The 23,343-nt window shown below is 39.5% G+C and overlaps 1 long non-coding RNA gene across 1 annotated transcript in view; it reads right to left on the reverse strand.

The window, feature by feature from the left end:
• Positions 1-1,355: 1,355 nt before the first annotated feature.
• Positions 1,356-23,343, reverse strand: part of LOC112609846 — a 35,421-nt gene continuing 13,433 nt past the window's right edge. Inside the window, exon 2 of the long non-coding RNA XR_003116245.1 lies at positions 1,356-1,914. This is a non-coding gene — a long non-coding RNA (uncharacterized LOC112609846). The remainder of the gene's footprint in view (positions 1,915-23,343) is intronic.

Raw genomic sequence — 23,343 nt, forward strand, 5'->3', positions numbered from 1 at the left:
AAGTAAGGGGGAAGGATAGAGAGACATCTACAGCTTTATGTATAAGTAAATATGCCTACATATTAACATATATTAAATTCGACTTTAATATGAATACATTGTCGGGTGTATTTTAGTATATGGCTGTTGATGTCATATAACTTGGTTTTTGCTGTGTGTTTCAGATTGTTCATATATTGAAAGTGTTTTTTATGTAAAAACATGACTATTCTGTGAAATATTACGGGAAAATGTTTAAACTCTATTGTGGATTGAGTGACCATAAGATGAAGGTATTCTAGGAACATGTTTTTGGGCAAATGCTTGACAGCTAGCTAGCAACAAGCACGTTACAATTGCAAGTTACAAGTTAATATTTGAAAAAAGAAAAACCAGAGAAGTTAAAAGTATTTCTTTTTAGGCACATCTGAGATCCAAAGTAGCAGGAAAAAAGGAGAGAAATACAGTTTCTAGGGAGGACTTAAACACACAGGACCTGGAGATGCCACAGAAATACTGTTGGTTGATGTAAGTATTAGAAAAATATATTCACTGAGAAAACTATTATAGTATCCTGTAGAACATTTGTTCATTTTTAAATGAATATTTATTGTTCTTGAATTATATATACATTTATGTTTTCTGTTTGTCTTTTTGCCTGAGGCAGACTTCAGCTATATTTTAAAGAGGAACATAAAGAAAACTTTTATATTCTTTATGTGCATATACCATAATAAAGGCTTTTATGGCTATATTCCTAGAAAGACGATTCTCTGTCTTGGTGCTTCCAGTGGCAAGTGACAATAACCATCGACACCTCTCTTAAACAATAGAGCTTCATTATTTGCAAACCTAAGGAGTCTGGGGGGAAGCCGTGCTAGGGTTGGTTCGGCTGCTCAACAACACCCACAAGACTCAGGCTTTTTCTGGCTGCTTATTTTGCCCTCCTCTGTGTTGGGATGTTTTGCCCAAGGTCATGAGATCGCTGCAGCAACGCTAAGCATCATGTCTTTCCACAGCCAAGTTCAAAGGCAGAAAGCAAATGGGGTAGCAGAACCCTTGCTCACCTCCTGTTTTCTCAGGCAGGAAAATCTTTCCCAGATGCCCCTCGAGAGAATTTCTCTTCCACCACCTTGGTGACCAGAACTGAGTCACAAGGACATCCCTAAATTGTTCACTGGCAAATGGAATTGGGATTGTCATGACTGTGTGAGGCTCATCATGAATTTGTCTCCTAGGACTGGAATCATACCCTTCTGGCCTATTGCCACCTGTATCTGAACAAAACCAGGGTTGTATTACCAAGGAGGAAGAGCCACAAAGAGCAACATGGGCGAGTCTTACGGAATGGAAAAGGCAAAGGCGGAAAACAGAGAAAACTCAGAATCGTGTAGTACCTACTCAGTTTTCTCTAATGAGATATTTCACTTGTGGCAGACACTGTTGGCTGTTGGGAATTACCCAGCTCTTTCTTGACAGGAGTACCAGATTTGTTTATATACTGGGGGGCCAAGTGTTTTCCAAAGGACTCACCTAGTGGTGAATCTTAATTGCTCTGTACCCATTGTGGTAAGCCCATCCCTGTTGCCAGAAACTGCGTTTACGAATGAGAAACAGAATGTGAAGGGAATTGGTGGAGCCTCTAGAAAGGGGCAGGAGAGAGGAGACCCTCTCCGTGGTCATGGAGCATTGTGGTACAAGGGTGTCTTTACTGTCACTGCTGCTGCCATGGTGCAAGCCTGAGGGGTGCAGGGCTTTAGCCACCATAGTGAAAATAGGCCCTGGATGATACTGTTGAGCTCTAGATTAATTAACCATTTAACCACTCAACTCCCAAACTTCTTGAAGAAATAACCATTTCTCTTCTTGGCTTAGGCCATTTTTGTTTGATTTTTCTGTTGCTTGCAGTCGAATCATCCTGATACCATACTCACACTGAAATGTATAAAGCAAGTAATTTAGTGAGAGATTTTGAAAATCTAGGTAGATAAGGAGCTAACAGAAACACATCTGGCTGCTTTAAACTGGTTTGAATCCACATGTTCAGAATAATCAAGTCCCACAATATTTAAAGGAAACCTTTTATTAAAGGTTTCCTATGTATAGTACTTTTCTGGATCCCACGATGAGGCAGAGACTGAGAGGGCATAGGGATACAAAAAAGTACAAAATGCATGATCCTTAAATACAAGAAGTTTATAATGCAGTTGAGGAGAACATTGACAGTAAAAATCCTAAATCAGATATCAGTTTTAAGGTGGTCCCATTATTTTCAAGGACGGCACCTATTATCAATCAAGCAATAAATTGTACTATCATATCATAATGTATCAAATATTAGAATCCCTCACCACACAAAAATCACTGGGTCCTAAAGTATATAAGACAAATCTTTAAATTCATAAGATCGGTCCTTCTTTTGAAATAGCTGCTGACATCTGAACAGATTTACTTTACCCCTAAGCAAACTGAAAATTCATAAAGACACAAGTCCAATTTTTCACCGAAGCATTTTACCATTTATGAACCATCATAGACTCATTAATTTAGTAGAGTCTAAATTAATGAGACTTCACTGTATTTGCATTTGAGTATGGTGATTTCCAGTTGGATGGTTTATCTTTAAATTTGTGGATGAAAATAAAGCTAACAGAGATGGCAGAGAGCAGGTTGACCTGCTCACACTTGATGTATACATTTTGGTATTTGTGGAGAAAGTGCCCAAGGCAAGAAAGACTCTAAGTAGTGATGGGTGCATTCTGCCTTCCTGGATACCCTGAGGTAGATGAAGAGTGCTGAGCCTTGGCAGGAAGGCAGCAACCCAGATATGAAATACTTTGGTTCTGAATGTGTCTACCAGAGCATATATTTATTAAAATTCCATTCTAGACCATAAAGCAAATGAATCGATAAATAAAGCAGTAGCTCCCACTAGCTAAGTCAGGTTTGTTTTGTATTTTGTTGTAGTGACTTCTAAATAGACTTTTGTTGTAATGTGAGTGATTTAGCAGCCCTGGCTTTATTTTTATTTTACAATATTTAATTGCCAAGATATCGTATATATTCAAGGTGTACAATGTGATGATTTGATATGCATATACATTGTGTGCTGACTACCACAAATTAATTAACACATCCAGTACCACTGATAGTTACGTGTGTGTGTATGAGACAGAGAAAGAGACAGAGATGAGGACACTTAAAATCTGCTCACTTATCAATCTTCATGTAAACAATACAGTATTATTAACTATAATCACCATGCTATACATTAGATCCCCAGAGCTTACTCATCTTATAACTGAAAGTTTGTATTCTTTGAGCATCTCCCCATTTCTCCTACTCTCCAGCATCAAGGGATGAGTGGGTGTTTCAATTTCTAAAACATTCTCTTCATCAGAATGATTGCTGTCTGTATTAGTCCATTCTTGCATTGCTATATGGAAATACATGAGACTGGGCTGGGCGCGGTGGCTCATGCCTATAATCCCAGCACTTTGGGAGGTCAAGGTGGGCAGATCACGAGGTCAAGAGATCGAGATCTTCCTGGCCAACATGGTGAAATCCCATCTCTACTAAAAATACAAAAATTAGCTGGGCGTGGTGGCATGTGCCCGTAGTCCCAGCTGCTCAGAAGGCTGAGGCAGGAGAATCGTTTGAACTTGAGAGGTGGAGGTTGCAGTGAGCCAAGATGGCACCATTGCACTCCAGCCAAAAAAAGAGAAATACCTGAGACTGGGTAATTTATAAAGAAAAGAGGTTTCGCTGGCTCACGGTTCTTCAAGTTGTACAGGAAGCATAGCAGCTTCTGCTTCTGGGGAGGGGGCGCTCAGGAAGTTTCTAATCATGGCAGAAGGCAAAGTGGGAGCGAGGCACTTCACAGGGCTGGAGAGGGAGGAAGAGAAAGAGTGGGAAGATGCCACACACTTTTCAACAACCAGATCTCAGGATAACTCACTCACTCACTGTCAGTGAGAACTGTACCGAGCAGCCAGTGCTAAACCATTCATGAGAAACTGCCCCCATGATCCAGCCACCTCCCATCAGGCTCCACCTCCAACGCTGAGCTTACAATTGAACATGAGATTTGGGTGGGGACAGGGATCCAAACCATATCACTGTAAGGGGTATCTGCCCTCCACTTCTCATGGAATCCTGCAATCTTGGAGGAGAGCATTACTCCGTTGATTGTTAAAGGAGCCTGTTTTAGCGTCAAGGTCATGAAAGACAAGAAAGGAAGCTCTCCCATACTGGAGGTGACTGAAGAGGTGTGACAACTTAGTACAATGTGGTGTATCCTGGATTGAATCCTAGAGTAGAAAAAGGACAGTAATGGAAAAACTGAGAAACCCCAAATAAACTCTACAGTTCAGTTCATAGTATTACACCATGTTAATTTCTTAGTTTGGATTAATGTATCAAGGCTACATAATACGCAACCGTAGGATGCAGAGCCTACAAAAACACTCTGAATAGCTTTACAGTACATTTTTATTTTTTCTGGGCGTTTAAATTTACCGCATCAGCCTAAATTAAACTTTTTAAAAGTAAAACACTTTTAATAAATTATCTTCTGTGTGACAGAAGAGACAACATGTTTTTCTCCAGAGAAACTGATGATGTTTGCAGAGTGATTATTGGGTATAGAACCTACTTTGAGGAAATTCAGGCAAGTTGCTTGACTTTATTTCAAGGTAAATATAATGACCACTATATAGGCTATATGGACATAGCTCATTTTCTCAGGTGAAATTTATGGAAGTGAGGAAAAAGTTAAAGTATACACTGGCAAGGCTGCTACTCATTACCTGCTCGTCAGTTTGTTTACCAGCTGTGTTCTGAGAAAGAACTAGGGTTCTGGGAAGTTAAGAGGCAGGCCAAGGAGGTTATTGGGAAGTGAGAGTGTGGACCTTGGGTTTCCAGCCTTGCGTGTATAACAGCTGTCCTTCAACCTGTACTTTGGAGATATTTTCTGCGTAAGATTTCATTTGGTCAAAATGTTGCATTGCATGGATTTGTCCATGGAGGGGTTCAGAGGTTCTCTTTTGTATTTTTAAACTATTCTTCTGGAAAATGTCAAATATCAACAAAAAATAGAGAAATTAGTTGAGTGAATCCTCATGTACTGATCAACCAGCTTCAACAACGATCAACTCGTGGCCATTCTAGTTTCGTCTATACCATAATCACTCCCCCAGCAACAGCTCTCATGTAATTATTTTGCAGTAAATCCCAGACATTACATCATTTTATCTGTAAATATTTCTTTATGTATCTTTAAGTGATATCATTTTTGTAAAAAACATAACCACAATATCCTTATCATACCTTAAAAAATGAAAAATAGTGCCTCATCAAATTTAAATTTCCTTAGTTACTCATAAGATTTTTTTTTATAGTTTGTTTAAACAAGATCCATGCCTTGCTTTTGGTTTTTATGTCTCTTAATTGTCATATAATCTAAAGATCCTGCCTTTTGCAATGGTTTGTTCATTCTGCAGAGCTTTCCAGTTTCTGGGTTTTGCTGATTAGGTCCTTGTGGTATCATTTAACACATTCTTCTGTCTCTAGGCTTTTCTTCTGCTGACTGTTCTGTAAACATTCTTTTCCATGCTGGTCTCTGTTCTGGCACCAGTGGTGATCTCATTCACTGCCACGGCTTTATTCCAGCCCACTTGAGATATGAACACCCAACTGCTGGGTAGAAACCACCACTTAAGTAGCCCACGGTCACCTCCAATTTCAAAAAGTCTGTCTAAAACAGACGGCAGTCTTCTCTCCCTTCATCTACCAGACTTCATCCCTGCAGTGTTCCTTCTCCTCAGTGAATGGAACCACATTCTGCACCAAGGCCATGCCAGGAACATGGGCTCCTTCTACGACTCCTTTCTCTTCTGCACCCCCTACATCCAATCCATTCCAGTCCCTGTTAATTCTCCCAGAACCATCTAACCCGTCCACTTCTCTCCATGTCCAAGGCCAGCAATCTTGTTGATGCCACTAGTATCTCTAATCCTGGATTGTTTTAGCAGCATCCTAACTAGTTTTCCTGTCACAATTCCTGCCTTATTTTAAATTATTTTTCCATTCTGCATGTAGAATGGTCTCTTGAAAATAAACCTGATTGGGTTGGGCATGGTGCTTCATGCCTGTAATCCCAGCACTTTGGGAGGGCAAGGCGAGTGGGTCACCTGAGGTCAGGAGTTCGAGACCAGTCTGGCCAACATGGTGAAACCCCATGTCTACTAAAAATACCAAAACTAGCCAGGAGTGGTGGTGGGCACTGGTAATCCAGCTACTCGCGAGGCTGAGGCAGGAGAATCGCTTGAACCTGGGAGGTGGAGGTTGCAGTGAGCCGAGATTCTGCCATTGCACTCCAGCCAGGGCAACAAAGTGAGACTCCCATCTCAAAAAAAAAAAAAAAAAAAAAAAAAAAAAGAAATCTGATCATGTTGCTCTCCTATTTAGAACCCTTCAATGGCTCTCTATTGCTCTGAGAATAAAAGCTAAATTGTTAAACACAGAAAGCCCTTTAGAATCTGAACCCTGCTTACTTTTCCAAATTTATTTCTCCCCTCCTTTTCCCCTACCTTCTATCCTGCACTCCAGTCATGAGAGACTCCTCCTGTATCTCCAGATGTGCCTCCAAGCTCTCATGCCTTTCTCCATTACCCTCATTCCTTTCCCCCCTCACTTGCTTACACCCTACTTGAGTGTGGACTTCTTCTGTTATGTGCCTTCGGATCCCCTCAGTGTAACCACCCAAGGACTGTTTTAGTTATTCCTCCAGTATGTTCTCACACACCTGGATTTAGCCCTAATCATAGCACTGCTGGTATCCCACTGCTTGTATGTGTATGTGGCAGTGCTTACTATGTGCCAGGTTTTGGTTAGGACCTGGGTATAGGCAAAGAACATAACATGCTTCCAACCCTTAAGGAGATTACTGTGTAGCATTTAATTAATGAATTGGCTGAATTGATGAAGAAATGTGATGGTTGATTTTACGTGTCAACTTGACTGGGTTAGGGATACCTAGATAACTAGTAAAAATATTATTCTTGGGTGTGTCTGTGAGGTTGCTTCTAGAAGACATGAGCATTTGAATCCTCGGAGTGAGTAAAGAAGACTGCCCTCACCAATGTGGGTGGGCATCATTCAATCCATTGAGGGGCTGGATAGAACAATACAGTGGAGGAGTAAAGCATTCGCTTTCTCCTGTAGAGAAAAGCGATGTCTTTCGTAGAGCTGGGACGTCTATCTTCTCCTGCCCGTGGACATCAGAGCTCCAAGTTCTTGGAACTTTGAACTCTGGAACTTACACCAGTGCCCCTCACCTCCTTCTCAGGCCTTTGATCTCAGACTGAAAATTACAGAATTGGCTTCCCTGGTTCTCTGGGCTTTGAACTCAAGACTAATTTACATAATTGGCTTTCCTGGTTCTCCAACTTGCAGATGATATACCATGGGACTTCGTGGCTTCCATAATCTTATGAGCCAATTTCCCTAATAAAGCTATTCTTATATATCTCTCTACATAGGTATCCTATTGGTTCTGTTTCTCTGGAGAAACCAGACTAATACAAAGAGTAAATGAATAAATGAATGGTTCAATCAATCAACAAGTGAAAATGCTCATGTAAATGCAACCTAGGTCTGAATAGATTAAAGGTAAACAAGATAATCCTGATTTTCAAAAACTTCTATCAGGACAGGCATAGTGGTTCAGCCTGTAATGCCAGCACTTTGGCAGGCCGAGGTGGGCAGATCACCTGAGATCAGGAGTTCAAGACCAGCCTGGCCAACATGGTAAATCCCGTCTCTACTAAAAATACAAAAATTAGCTGGGTGTGGTGGTGTGTGCCTGTAATTCCAGCTACTCGGGAGGCTGAGGCAGGAGAATTGCTTGAACCTGGGACGCAGAAGTTGCAGTGAGCCAAGATCACACCATTGCAGTCCAGCCTGGGGGACAAAGGTGAAACTCTATCTCAAAAAAAAATAAAAAAAGCTTTTATCAGCAGAAGTCCTTTTGTCTTTTAATTGAAATTACTCAGGTTCATTCAATAACAAATCCATTATTCACTTAATTTTGCTTGACAGGCTTTCTTAAATGTGGCAAAACAAATTTATATTTGAAGCATTTCCCACATAAAAGTAAAGTTATAATACAGCACATAAAACTTTGTGATAAAGCTATTGGTTAACAGGCTTCTAATGTTTAATACCTCCTTTGTAAGTACAGGAGATAAAGATTTTTGAAGACATTCTGGAAACAATTTCAGTAAAAAGTTAGATACAATATTATATATTTTTTCTTTCAAAATACTAAAGTGTATAATAGTCCCCCTTCTTTGTAAGATATACTATTAATATGAAGCTTCCATGACTATTTATGACATATATCTCTGTATCAAAGAAAGCCTGCTGTGACTCTTTTTGAAACTATTAGTTGGTACACATTTAAAAAAATATAGGCCAGGCATGATGGCTCAAACCTGTAATCCCAGCACTTTGGGAGGCCAGGGTGGGCAGGCCTCTTTCTTTTTTTTTTTTAAATGGAGTTTCGCTCTTGTTGCCCAGACAGGACTGCAATCGCACAATCTCGGCTCACTGTAACCTCCACCTCCTGGTTGAAGTGATCCTCCTGCCTCAGCCTCCTGAGTAGCTGGGATTACAGGCGCATGCCACCACGCCCAGCTAATTTTGTATTTTTAGTAGAGCTGGAGTTTCTCCATGTTGGTTAGGCTGGTCTCGAACTCCTTGCCTCAGGTGATCCACCCACCTCGGCCCCTCAAAGTGCTGGGATTACAGGCATAAACCACCGCACCCGGCCGGGCAGAATTCTTGAGTCCTGGAGTTCCAGACCAAATTGGTCAACATGGCAAAACTCCGTCTCTACAAAAAAATTCCCTAATAAATCTCTTCCTGTATCTCTCTCTGTATATATATCCTATTGGCTCTGTTTCTCTGGAGAACCCAGACTAATACAAGGAGTAAATGAATAAAAGAAAAAATAAATGAATCAATCAATGTAAATGCAACCTAAGTTTGAATAGACTAGGTTGCATTTAACCAGGCATGGTGGCACACACCTGTCATCCCAACTTCTTGGGAGGCTGAGATGGGAGGATCAGTTGAGCATGAGAGGTCAAGGTTGCAGTGAGCTATGATCATGCCGTTGCACTCCAGCCTGGGTGACACTGCAAGATCCTGTCTCAAAAAAAAAAAACAAAAAAGAAAATTTAGTTCCTAAAACAAGTCCATACTGCTAATATTTATACTGTTCTCTTTTAACAGATGGGCTTGGGTCCTCTTTTGATTTGTCAATAATGCAATAAAGAAATTCTGGTTGCCTTTATTGACATCCCTAAAGTAAGAGTCATCCCACCAGCCCCTACCACGACCCCTCCCCTGCATTGTGGCCTCTCTGTGGCTCAATGTAATATAAGGGAGAGACCAGCATGGGCTGCAGACCTTAGAAAACAGCATTACATCATCATGATACAAGAAAGTGAGATGATGGTGTGATTTTTCAAACTCAGTTCCAAGGAATAAACATCAAAGAATTATGTAGGTTATTAAGTCTCATCAAGAAAAAGCATCCTTCGCTAGCTCCCTCCCAGGTCATCCCCGTTTCCTTACCTAAAATGCATATTCCATAAAATTACTATCGGGAGAACTAGGAGAAGCAAAGCTGCAAACTCTCCACGAAGCCCCACTTTCTGATGGCGTATCCATAAGAAATTCGATTAAGGATGTCAGAGGCCCTCAATGTGTACTGGCGGGTCAGCACTTGAAAATCAACATCTAAGCAAAGTTCTTCCAGATTCTCAGCTTGAGCAATAACAAGAATAGCTATAAGCAACCAAGCAAAGTTTAGCATCACTGGGAAAAACCTACACAACAAATAAGAAAAGGTAAAGCAAGCTTGTTCTCATTAATTAGTCATAGCCAAATAAAGAGTAGAGGATTCTAAAATATGAGTTGGGTTGAAATCTTAATTCAGTGATTCTCATTGTACCTGAGGTAATAAATTTACCTTGGAGTACAGCTTAATCCACATCCTATTAATTATGATATGTAATTTTGAAATTGCCATTACTTTCTAATCCTTGCCCTGGGTTATTTAGGAAAATTTTGAATTGCCAAGTACTCTTAATTTTTATATTTGCATACTTGTGTCAAAACTTTCAAGTTTTATTGCATCTTTTGCTGGCATAATTTCTTAGTTTAGAATTTTATTGAAATTTTTGTAAATTCTAATATGAATATGTGTAAATGTTTTATTATATGTAGTCTCTTACAAGAATTAGTTTATGTTGTTTCTTGACCATGGTAACAATGACTATTTAAATCTTAGGTATTTTTTCCTGCTTACAAGATCCTTCACCATTTCTTTTATGCAGTGTTTTTATATTCTTGAATTCTTAGCTGTATTTCTAGTGAGCAGGAAGTTTTCAGATAATTTTTTTTTTTTTCAGAACTGACATATATGGGCATATTTTCTGAATCCCAGAGTGAATCTATGAATGTCTCTGGTTACATTTTTACATAAAACAATACTGGCATAATATAAAATACTTGGGTCATATTCTTTCCAGCAAAATTATATTGAAATTGTTTCCTTTTTCAGGCATTTATTTTTGTGGTGGAAAAAAAAGCCTATCTATTTTTTTCATTATCTTCAAATTCAGTTATTTTTATTAAGTTTTTTAATGCTAATTTTTCTTTTATTTAAATATGTAAGTCCTTCTCCTGTTAAAAGAAAATTATGTGTTAAGTTCTTCCATTATTGCTTCTCTTTGCCCTCTTGGTTTTTCCACCTGGAAATGCTTTTTTTGTGTATATGAAGTCTCCTGATTTTCTCTTCAGGCAATCCCTTTTCCATATATACATACGTGTGTGTGTGTGTGTACATGTATATACACATATATATACACAAATATGTATACATGTATTTAAACTAATAGACTTTTCTTTTCATTTTTAGCCATTTTAGATATACAAGAAAAAAAGGAGTGAAAAGTGCAGAGAGTTCTCATATGTCCCCCTTTTTCTCCTTTCAATTTTCCCTAATATTAACATCTGGTGTTAGTATGGCACATTTGTTACAATCAATAAACCAATATCAATACATTAATATTATCAACTACAGTTTATAGTTTACCTTAGGGTTCACTCTGTGTTATATTTTCTGTGAGTCTTAAATGTATAAGGACATATCCATCATTACAGTAACCTACAGAATAAGAGTTTCAATGTCTTAAAGATTCTCTATGCTCTACTTCTTCATTCCTCTCTTCTACCTCAAACCCCAAGCAACCACTGATCTTGCTGTCTCCATAATTTTACTTTTTCTAGAATGTCATATACTTGGATTCATGTTGGTGACTTTGTCAGGCTCACTTCTTTCACTTAGCAATATGGATTTATTTCCTCTATGCCTTTTCATAGCTCTATTAATTATGTCTTTTTGTTGCTAATTCCATTTTATGCATATATCACAGTTTGTTTATCCATTCATCTATTTAAGGACATCTTGGTTGCTCCCAGATTATGGCAATTGTGGATAAAGTCGCTATAAACATTTGTGTGCAGGTTTTTGTGTGGACGTAAGTTTTTAACTCATTTGGGTAACTATTAAGGAGCGTGATTGCTGGATCATATGGTAAAAAGTATGGTTAGTTTTGTTGGAAACTGTCCAATTTTCTTCCAAAGTGATTGTACCATTTTGGCTTTCCCACCAGCAATGAATGAGAGTTCCTGTTGCTCCACATTCTTGCCAGCATTTGGTGGCGTCAGTGTTTTGGATTTGGTCATTCTAATAGGCGTGTAGTGGTGTTGCATTGTTGTTTTAATTTGCAATTCCACAGTGACATATAATGTAGAACTTTTTATATGCTCTTTTGCCATCTGTATATTTTCTTTGGTGAGGTGTTTGTTCAGACCTTTTGTCCACTTTTTAAATTGGATTATTTGTTTTCTGATTGTTGAGCTTGAAGAGTTCTTTATATATATCCAATACCAGTCTTTCTATGATTTGTGTTTTGCAAAGATTTTCTCCTGTTGTGTGGCTTATCTTTCCATCCTTTTAACTGTCTTTTGCAGAGAAGAAGTCTTTAATTTTAATGAGGTCCAACTTACCTTTGTTTTCTTTTATGAATCATGTTTCTGGTGTTGTATCTAAAAAGTCATTCTCAAACTTAAGGTCACCTGCTTTTTCTCCTGTATTTTATTCTCAGAGTTTTGTAATTTTGTATTTTACACTCAAGTCTATGATCCTTTTTGAGTCAATTTTGTGAAAAGTGTAAGATCTGTGTCTAGGTTCACTTTTTTGCATGTTGATGTCCAGCTGTTCTAGCACCATTTCTTATATTTTTAGAATAATTTTCTCCAGTTATCCTGTCTCTGAGATCTGAAAGAACTTGTTGAACTTTTCCTCCCGCTCACTGATTTGACTTTCTGTATTCTCTAGTCCTATGTTCCCTAATTCCATTGACATTTTATTGATAGTTTCTAATTCACTATTAGCTTTACCTGATTGTTTCCTTAGCTCAGATTGTTTTGATGAATAAGCAATGACCTCTCCAATATGTTTTGAAAAAATGAACCAAAGCGTTTTGAATTTAAACATTTATATATAAATTCAATGGACATTCATTCTGGTGAAAGAATCTGTTTACCTCTGTTGTTCTGCCACACATGTTAATAGCAAAATATATGATATTTACTGTTCAAAGGTATTCCAGTTTGGAGAAGAAATTATATAATTAATCTCTATAAAATGATAAAACTGAATTATTTTTCTGTATGGTTCAGCTGGGCCTTGTTCATATATGTGTCCCTACAGAGTTTTTATAGAGAAAAGAAAGTGATAATTATTCTTTATTGTTGTACTCTGTGCCCTACACACACAGCTCAATTCATTACAAACATGCTGTTTATTTAACCCTCCCAACAACTCTACGAGTGATAATTATCATTATCCGCATTTCACTGATGCAAACACTGATGCCCAGAGTTTGAGAATGGGGTTGGGGAGAGTTCTGTGCTTTTCCTCTTTCTTTACTCTGCGTGAGCCTGGAGGTAGGAAATCGTTGTTTCTTTCTCTTTGCTTCTTTGTTTTATTGGGTGGGTGGGATGTGGGGAGGTCAAAGGGAAAGTCCTTTGGCCCAGGCTGGCATCTGGCTCCCCATCCGTGGAATATCTGGGGTGGCAGTGGGGATAGAAAATGAGTGAGAGCAGAGGCAGATTCCCCTTTTTAAGAGGCTGAGGGCCAGGTACAGTGGTTCACGCGTGTAATCCCAGCACTTTGGGAGGCCAAGGCGGGTGGATTGCTTGAGCCCAGGGGTTTGAGACTAGCCTGGGCACATGGCGAAACCCTGTCTCTACAAAAAATTAAAAAAAAAAAAAAAAAAAGGCAGGCATGATGGCGCACACCTGTGGTCTCAGCTACCTGGGAGGCTGAGGTGGGAGGATCACTTAACCTGGGAGGTCAAGTCTGCAGTGAGCCATGATTGTGCCATAGCACTCCAGTCTGGGGAACAGAGAGAGAGACCTCTCTCTCTCTCTCCGCCCCCACCCCACCCCCCACACACACACGAGGCTGAGGGTGACTCCTTCTATAGACAGAGTAGCCAGGCTAGAGACCTACCAGCCTAGTAAAGCTACCAGCAAGCATACCTATTGGCTGAAATCCTGACTTTTTGAGAGCTGCCGACATTTTTAGGATTATGACATGGTGCAGGAAAAATGCAAAGCCCAAAACCTCGACCAAGCTGGAGAGATGGAACACACTGGACACATTGATCGCCTGGACTTGTTAAACACTCAGTAGACTGAGAGACTGGATACAATGGCCACACCCCAGATACATGAACTTAACCAGAGACTGGCCCAGCCTGTACATATTTTAGACCCAGTGTTGAGCAAAATTAAGCCCTGAACACAGAGTCTCCCAGACACACAACAGGCCTGACACAGGATCAGAGCAGTGTTGACACACCACCATCCCAGACCTGCTAGCCATTTAGTTCATGTCGACAACCCCAGACCCAGACTGCTTCCTGGCACCATAAGAGATCTTGCTCACTGGAACTAGAGTGGGGGAGATTGGAAAGGAGGCCAATTTGAGATTAGCTGGAGTCTCCAGCACAGTACCTTTGTCCCTTTTCCAGCCATATAAAACCCTGCTACTACAAATGTGGTCCATGGACCAAGAGACTTGGCATCACCCAGAAGTTTGTTAGAAATACAAAAACTTAGGCCCCACCTCTGACCTACAGAGTTAAAATTTGCATTTAATACGTTCCCCAAGGACTCGTACACACTTTAAAGAATGAGAAACACTAATACAAATTCTTAAATATGTTACCGGAAGTTTGAGCTGGGCATGATTTTTACAGGATCATGCAGGATTGTAGCCAAATAACAGGCAAGCATCCATTGTCTGTGTAAAAACATGCTTGTTAACACATAAATGTCATGATGAACAGGTACTGTAACAAGTAGGGAGTGATAATTTATAGGTAGTGGTTTGAAAGCTTTATTTTCTTAATCTTCTAAACTACAAAACATTATATTATATATAAAAGATAAGGATATCTACATACTCCTTTGAACCTAATCCAGTGCCAACCAGAATTTATAAAAAGCCATATATGCTACTGAGTTAGTTACAGGGATAAACGTTTGGCAGAATCTGCCTAGTCTCCCTCAAAATCTGGTATAATCACAGCCAGGTACTCACTCCTCACTCACTGGAGCTAATTGTAATTCCTGAGAAGATCGAGATTGTTAATTATGTTTACAATAAAATATATGAAAAACAAACGAAATACGCTACAACTTTATATACAATTCCTAGAAGCTGCTAGAATGGTTAAGGTTTCCAGGTGTGTCTCATTTCTCGCAGCTACCCATCTCCATGAGGACCCTTCTATGCCAATTGCTTAATCTGGTCCCCTCATTTTGAACTATTGACTGCATGAGTGCTGATTTGTCTTGTTTGCTCCTCCTGTCACAGGGAGAATCTGTGTTTGTCCGGCATTGAAAGTTGAGATGGGTTCTGCCAAGATTGTTTGCATTCCCTTTCAAACTGTTCAGACCCAGATGAAGAGAAAAGGGAAAAGTTTATATTTGTGTACTTTTTCTTTGCCAGATTAGAATTCCAACTGCCTCTAAGGCCTAGGATGTGAGCAGTGATCACCCCTTCCCCCTACAACACACACACATTAAGGCAACAGCCAGGTGACTCTGGGCTGTTGGCCTCAGAGAAGTGACGTATTAGCAAAAAAGAAAGAAAAAAAGGCCTCTCTTTCTAGGTATTGGGCTTCTAATGCCTATCTTCCCCAAACATAGATTTTGGAAAAAATGTTCTTCCTTGTGATTAGACAAGCAATGAGATTTTTAGGTGAGGGATGGCAATTCCCACCCCCGAGGCTCCAACTCTCAACTTTCCAGCAACCACCACCACCAGCAAAAAAAGGAAGCCTTTCTCTAGGCACAAGGTCCCTCTGCTCACCAAGCAGCCTGCATCGCCATATGCATCCACAGGGGGCATTATTTTCTGCTGGGACCATCCAGCTCTAGTGTCCTTTTCTTTCTTTCTTTCCTTTCTCTTTCTTTTTTTTTTCTTTTCTTTTTCTTTTGAGACGGAGTCTTGCTCTGTCACCAGGCTGGAGTGCAGTGATGTGATCTTGGCTCACTGCAGCTTCCGCCTCCTGGGTTCAAGCGATTCTCCTGCCTCAGCCTCCCAAGTAGCTGGGATTACAGGTATGCACCACCATGCCCAGCTAATTTCTGTATTTTTAGTAGAGATGGCCAGGATGGTCTCGATCTCTTGACCTCGTGATCCGCCTGCCTTGGCCTCCCAAAGTGCTGGGATTACAGGCATGAGTCAATGTACCCAGCCCTGGTGCTTTTTCTAATTGCCACAAAGGCACCATATGTGTTTGCGGAGATCTATGCAGGATTCCTAAGAAAGGGCTCTGTTTCTTGACCTCAATTTAGGCCAAGGGAAGTTAGGAGAGGAGGTAGATTTATATGACATGATCTGCATTCCCCACACAGAGTTCTGGGAAGCCATGAAGATCTTTCAGAAGCAACTCTACGGGGCACTTCTAGGCAAAAGGAGCCTCTGCCTCATGCAGTTTCCTGTGCTCAAGAAGGAAGCAGGAGTAGCAGAGAAACCACTGCATCTGAGGGGCCTTACAGAAGGACAGAGGAACAACTCAGCAGGGACCTTTAGGGTCATGGAGGAAACATGAAGAGAATAGCTAGGGGTGGGGTGGGGCAGGGGGGAAGAGAATCATAACCCACATCCAAACAATCAACACTATTGCCCCTTGACCTGACTTCCATTCCTCTCTCCTGACAAATGCACATCTTCCTAGCATATAAGCGCACCCGGACTGACAGGGGCAAAGACCAATGGAAAGAGTGGTGGACCTGGAGTTGATGAAGTTTGTTTCCTCCAATATGGTAGATTGGAAGCTTGGAACAGAATATAAGCTGCCACAGCGGGGAAATAAGACACTTTTCTTGCTTCCTTGCATTTCCAGCCTGAGAATCGTAACCAATTAACACTTCCTTCTTCTGCCCTGGTTGTACCACTGTTTATTTTTGAGAAAGAGATTTCTAATACCACTTAACATCGCACCGTTAATCAGCACTATGTTTTTTTTTTTTTTCCTTTGTTTAACTTGGCAAATGGTGTGTTCATTTGAAAAAAGGTTGTTTTCTTTTTGTTTATTTCTTGTTTATTTCTTTACTTTTAGTGGCATGATTCTCAAAATCGGCCTTTAAGGAATTCATAAGCAAATTCAAATTTTTCTGATAATAATGGAGATACCACTAAGGCTTACATTTTGGGCAAAGAAAGTTTTCTAATGGGACAAATATTCTATAACTCGTTGGTAAAATAATCATCAGTATTTAGTGCTGATTATTCTTTGAGTGTTTAAAATACCTTAAGTTATCTAAACTTGATGTGTTTGCTTTCCCATTTTTAAGGAACACATTATTTTGGGGTTCAAATGAGAAGATAAGGTGAAATTGTATGAAAAAATGTTAAAACAAAATAAGATATCTTGACCCACCCATTTTAAAAGCATCAGCCCAGTAAATAAATACAGGCACAGTAAATAAAGATCTCTGGTTATCTTCTCTATGAAGCAATGGCCAGGAGATGTGAATGAAAAAAAAATGAGGCAGTAATTTTCCTATTTGATTCCCTTTCTAGACTCTCTTTGGCTCACCAGTATTTACTCCAAATTTTCCCTGGTTATTACTTGAAGAGGATGGTGATGAAGACATGCTGGGACATGTTATAAAGTTTATTTTCTAATTAAGGTGTACTTTTGGCCAGGTGCGGTGGCTCACACCTGTAATCCTAGCACTTTAGGAGGCTGAGGCGGAAGGATCACTTGATGTCAGGAGTTCAAGACCAGCCTGGCCAACAAGGTGAAATTCCGTCTCTACTAAAAATACAAAAAATTAGCTGGGCGTGGTGGTGGGCGCCTGTAATCCCAGCTATTCAGGAGGCTGAGGCGGGAGAATCAGTGCAACCCAGGAGGCAGAGGTTGCAGTGAGCGGAGATAGCGCCATTGCACTGTAGCCTGGGTGACAGAGCAAGACTCCATTTGTTCCTAATATAGACTTACATAGAAAGCTTTCAGACCATGATGCTGATCTGACACTCATGAAAAAAGGGAGGGAAAGAAGCAGGATTTAGCGGGGAGAGCCTCTGATTTTGATGCTGGGCTGTCAAAGTTCAGGCTAGTCTGATCGGGAGCCTTAGACCAAAGAGGATCCATTAGAGGAGGCTCATGCTGGGCAGAAACGGCCAGGCCCTAGAATTCGTGTCATGCTCAGTCACTGACTGGTGCCTTTCTTCAAAGAGCATGGCCTCAGCTCAAAAGCTGAATTGGATCCCAAGGTGCAGGAGCTGGAGGCTGTTAGCTAACTGCTCTCCTTGCAGATGAGACAGAGGCAGGTTCTCCCGTGAAGAACTGAGCAGCACACTTCACTGTGCTTTAGTGACTGAGGCAAGCACAGTTACTAAGGGGTATAACCGTTTAGAAATTAATTAGAAAGGCTCATTGAGAAAGTAATTGGCGGTGGGGGGGATTGGGAAGATGCTGGCCAAAGGATACAACATTTCAGTTACACGGGAGGAATAAGTTTGAAGATCTACTATACAACATGGTGACTACAATGAATAACAATGCATTGTGTACTTGAAAATTGCTAAAAGAGTAGATTTTAAATGTTCTCACCACAAATATAAATATGTGAGCTAATGCCTATGTTGTTAGCTTGGTTTAGCCATTCCACAATGTATGTATATTTCAAAACATCATGCCGTAGTGTACATCATCAATATATACAATTTTATTCATCAACTTAAAAAATAAGAAATAAAGGCTGGGCACAGTGGCTCATGCCTGTAATCCCAGCAGTTTGGGAGGCTCAGGCGGACAGATCACTTGAGATTAGTAGTTCGAGACCAGCCTGGCCAACATGGTGAAACTCTGTCTCTAGTAAAAATACAAAAAATTAGCCTAGCATGGTGGTGGGTACCTGTAATCCCAGCTACTCAGGAAGCTGAGGCAGGAGAATCACTTGAACCCGGGAGATAGAGGTTGTAGTAAGCTGAGATCGCACCACTGCACTCCAGCCTGGGTGACAAAGCGAGACTCCATCTCAATAAAATAAAATAAAATAAAATAAGAAAAAAAGAAATTAATTAACCTCTTTAAAAATATATAACTCTTTTGTTTCTGAGCTGGAAGGTATCTCTGAGTTCACACAGACCCCGAACCAGACAGGATCACATGTTGACATTTATCCACAGTGTTCCTTGATCTCAGGCTCTGTGACATTTTCTATTCCGCACACACCATCCAGGAGAATCACATTTCCAAATGGCTACCCAGAGCCTCGCCCTCTTGGCACCCCTACCGCACCTCATGCACTCTGTAGGTCAAAGCACCCTGAGAAGCAGCTGCTCAGTCTCCCTATCTTTCCTAGCATCCTTGCTTCCCATCTGTTTTCTATTTCTTTGATAGATGGATGACTACTTAGGCTGAAACGCTAAATGACACCCACTGATAAGAGCTAAATGATCACCTGATTTGTGTCTACAGAATTTAACCCAAATAAATGGCTGGTTAGTAGGGGAATTAAAAAAAAAAAAAACACATCTGTACAGGCCAAGGTTGGCGAAATTTGGGGCAGAGAGGTATGTTCACCCTTTATACTGAGAAAACAATCACTTCACACTAAAAATAATGACCAGGTGCAGCTTTTACTCTCAAAAGGCACTCATTTGCTGACTATTGACCTCAGCCAATAGGTAACTCATATTTATCAGCTGATCAGGAAATTTTAATATTCTGGTTGACTTTGTCTTTCTATACTTTGATTTTCTACTCTAGACAAAGAAGCAGTAACAGTAATAAAATAACAGTGACCAACTACCTACTAGATTCAAAGAGTGGTATTTGTTTGTACTTTATACCATAGGTTTAACTTAGTTGTTCTATAAATTACATTCTATAATTCTATTTTACAGATGAAGCTCAGAAAAGTTAAGTGGCCTAAAATCAATGAACTAGAAAATAGTAATTGTAGAGCCTGATTTAGTTTAGGTCTACCTGACTCCCTAATCTTTTGCTTAATTCTTTCTCATTCCACAATTTACAATAAGATGTCAGGGTCTAAGGCTTTCAACTTGAACTCAACATCTGCTGCCATTAGTACTATCTAATAGTTGCCATTGGAGAGCGTAGGGATTATAAAGAAAATAAGATTGGTCATGAGTTGGTCATTGCTGAGGCAATTATGCCTGTCCATTGCACCTACTCAAATTAGGACAGTGAGGGGGGAGTCATTTTATACTAATCTCTCTGCCTCTGTATTTGAAATTTTCCATAATAAACAGAGGCTGGTAGAAACTTTTATATGTTCCATAAAGACATTCAATAGTTACAAATGGCTCAGCACCTAGCCAGGACATTAGGAATGTCCCGCCTCAACCCAACTGGCCACAAACACAAACACACACATAGAGTTACACAGTTTGAGACACCTTGTAACATAAACAATGCAGATATCAATTTGTCATGAAGACGCAAAACAGAACTCTACAGATTTCAGCATTTCCAACATGTCAGCATGTGTGAATCACAGCATTCAGCTCCATTCACTGTCTTATGTTCCTTTTCATTTGCTCAAGCCCAGCCAAGCCAAACCAGGGATCACCAGTGGGGAGAACTGCAAATGTTTGCAAACGGTGAGCAAATGAGGAGAAAATCCTAGATTTACAGAGACATGAATTATTTTGTGCAGATATAAATAAACATTGTTCTCAGCTTAGGTTCTGTCAACACCTCAGTGCTCCGTGCAAATTCATCCAAAGATAAATGAGTTAGTGTTACTCATACCTGATGAGCTCCAAAAACCACCTGAAGGGGCACACGCTGTACTTTGCTCAGTTTGTTTGCAAAACTCAGCCCTTGGAATACAAAGCTACCACAAAATATGCGGCCAACTCTGAAATATGTGTGTGTTTTCAGGCAGCCATAAGGGCAAAACAGCCATTTGCTTTTGTTGATCCATGCCTTAGATCTTGGCAGTGGTTATTCCGGGAATCCCACACGTTTTTCCTCTACCCGCTCCAGTTTTTAATCAAGTAAGACACGCTGATGGTGTAACATTTGTAAAAATACAATTAAAAAGATTCAAAATTGTCTTATTTCTACTATGTAGAGGTAACTACTGTGAATTTTAAATAGATGCTTCTAGAATTTTTCATGCATATATAAACTCTTCAAAATCAAAATAGAATCATACTGTATGTAACTTGCTTTGTTTATTCAAATATAGCCCATGTACATTTTAATGCCTATAAACTACATCTACAACAATATTTACAATGTTTCCACATATGGATATAAAACAATTTATTCAATCAAAACATACGATGTTATTGAATATTTACTAAGAATGATTGTTGAACATTTAGTTTTTCAAATTTTTGCTTCTGAAACTGAGCTTGGATGAGTATTTCTACAGATAATTATTTCTACAAATCTATTATTATTTCCTTAGGATAAATTTCACAAGTAGAATGCATGGAGATGAACATTTTGAGATCTCTAATACAAACGACCTTTCAGAAAGAGTATACAGATTTACACGCCTCATCATCCTGCACCCTAACAGTGCTGAGTGATTATTTCTTTTTTATCTTTGCCAATTCAGCAGGTAGAAGACTGTATCATTTTATTGGAATTTGTACTACTTTTATTACTAACGATATTTAAGTTTTTATTGTGTTTATTGAAAGTATAACCACATTTCTGTTCATGTAATGTTATGAGTTTATTATTTATCTCTAAGACTGTTTACATTTTGATGGTGGTATCCACTTGTTTGTCATACAGGATACAATTTCTTTCCTCAATTTTTTTTTTTTTTAAGAGATAGGGTCTCAATATTTTGCCCAGGCTTTCTCAAACCCCTGGGCTCAAGCGATCCTGCCTCCTCAGCCTTTTCTGTAGCTGGGACTACAGGCACACACCACCATGCCCAGCTCTTTCCTCATTTTTTATTGCTTTTTAATTTGATTTGCTATTTGGGACATGGAATTTTTAGGTTAAAAAATGCATGTATTCTTATCTTCATGGATTCTCTGATTTAAATCACACTTAGACTGTCTTTCCAAAACCTATATTTTTTTCCTATTAACTCATTTAAAAATTTTAATCGACCTGAAATAAATTTTGGAGTAGGGCATAAGGTATGGATGTAACATTTTTCCTCGTAAGCAATGGTTCTGAGGTCCCTCCGTTGTTTTTCATGTAAGCACTCTTTTCCATACTGATTTAACATGCCAGTATTATATGCACCATACTTATATATTTGTTGGTCTGTTCTTACACTTTTCATTCTGTTCCAATGATCTTGTTATCCATTCTTGGGCAAGTACTACCAAGTTATTTTAGCTACTGAAGCATTGCAGTAAATTCAATATATTAGTGGAGAACCTTGCCTTATCCCATTTTATTTCCTAACTTTTCTTGACTATACTCGTTCATTTATTCTTCCTAGAAAACTCTGGAATCATTTTATTATGTACTGTTTCTCGGATTATGTCACAGCCATAGATTATATTGGAGATAATGGACATCATTACAATATTACCTCTCCCAATAAACATAGTATACACTTCATTTTATTCAAATATGTTATGTTCCTGGAGCAGAGGTGCACTCACTGTATATTCCATGGCTCACCTACATATATGCCCTTGCATTGTGGTTACATTGGGGCTACGTGATTAGTTCTAACCAATGGGCTGTGATAATAAAGGGCATTTGCCACTTATGGTCAGAAGGAATCGAGAGTGAGTCCCTCACACTATTCTCCAAGGGTGGTAACCACCAAGACCACATATTAAGAATGGTGAAGCTGCAAACTGAAAGCCTCTTGGATCTTCGAGTTTCCACTTGAAGGATGGCAATCTTGAAGAGTCACTCAGCCTGCATCAGGCTTGAAGTGAGTGGGAAATAAACCTTTAATTTGTGTTAAGACATTGAGATTTGGAGACTTATTTGTTACCATAGAATAGTTCCTTAGTAAAGGTTGCAAATTGCTTATTCAGTTTATTTCCAAATATGCATATTTCTGTTGTTATTGTGACAGGGAAATTTTTCAATAGTTCTAAGTAACTATTGCTAATATGAGAAGAGCACTTTTGGATATAGAAATGATATATCTCCGCACTTACTTCCTTCCATTTATGGTAGAAATTCTGTGACAAATAAAGAATATGTCGATTCCTCAGATTGGTCCTCTTCTTTTGAACTATTGAATTTTTTGTTTTTGCCTATCTTGCCTGCATGGAGAAAAGGGGGAGGATCTATGTTTATCACACCGGGAGTGTTGGGACAAGTTCTTTCAAAGATTAAGTCTTATCTTTCTAGCTCAGATGGAGGGATAGGGAGATTTAAATAATATAGTGGCATGGCTTTGTGGTAGACAGAATAATGGCCCCTCAAAGATGTCCACATCCTAATCCCAGGAGCCAGTGAATGTGTTAGGCTAAATGGCAAAGGGTAATTAAGCTTGCAGATGGAACTAATATTGCTAATCATCTGACCTTAAAATAGAGAGATTATCCTGGATTATCCAGCTGGGCCCAGTGTAATCAGAAGGGTCCTTAAATGTAAAAGAAGAAGACAGAAGATGAGTCAGTGTCAGGGTGATGCAGAAGGAGATGGATTTGATCAGCCATTACTGGCTTTGAAGAGGGAAGGGGCTGCAAACCAAGGAATGCACGTGACAGCCTTCAAAACT

Source organism: Theropithecus gelada, chromosome 16 (assembly GCF_003255815.1).
Source record: "Theropithecus gelada isolate Dixy chromosome 16, Tgel_1.0, whole genome shotgun sequence".
Classification (NCBI taxonomy): Eukaryota; Metazoa; Chordata; class Mammalia; order Primates; family Cercopithecidae; genus Theropithecus; species Theropithecus gelada.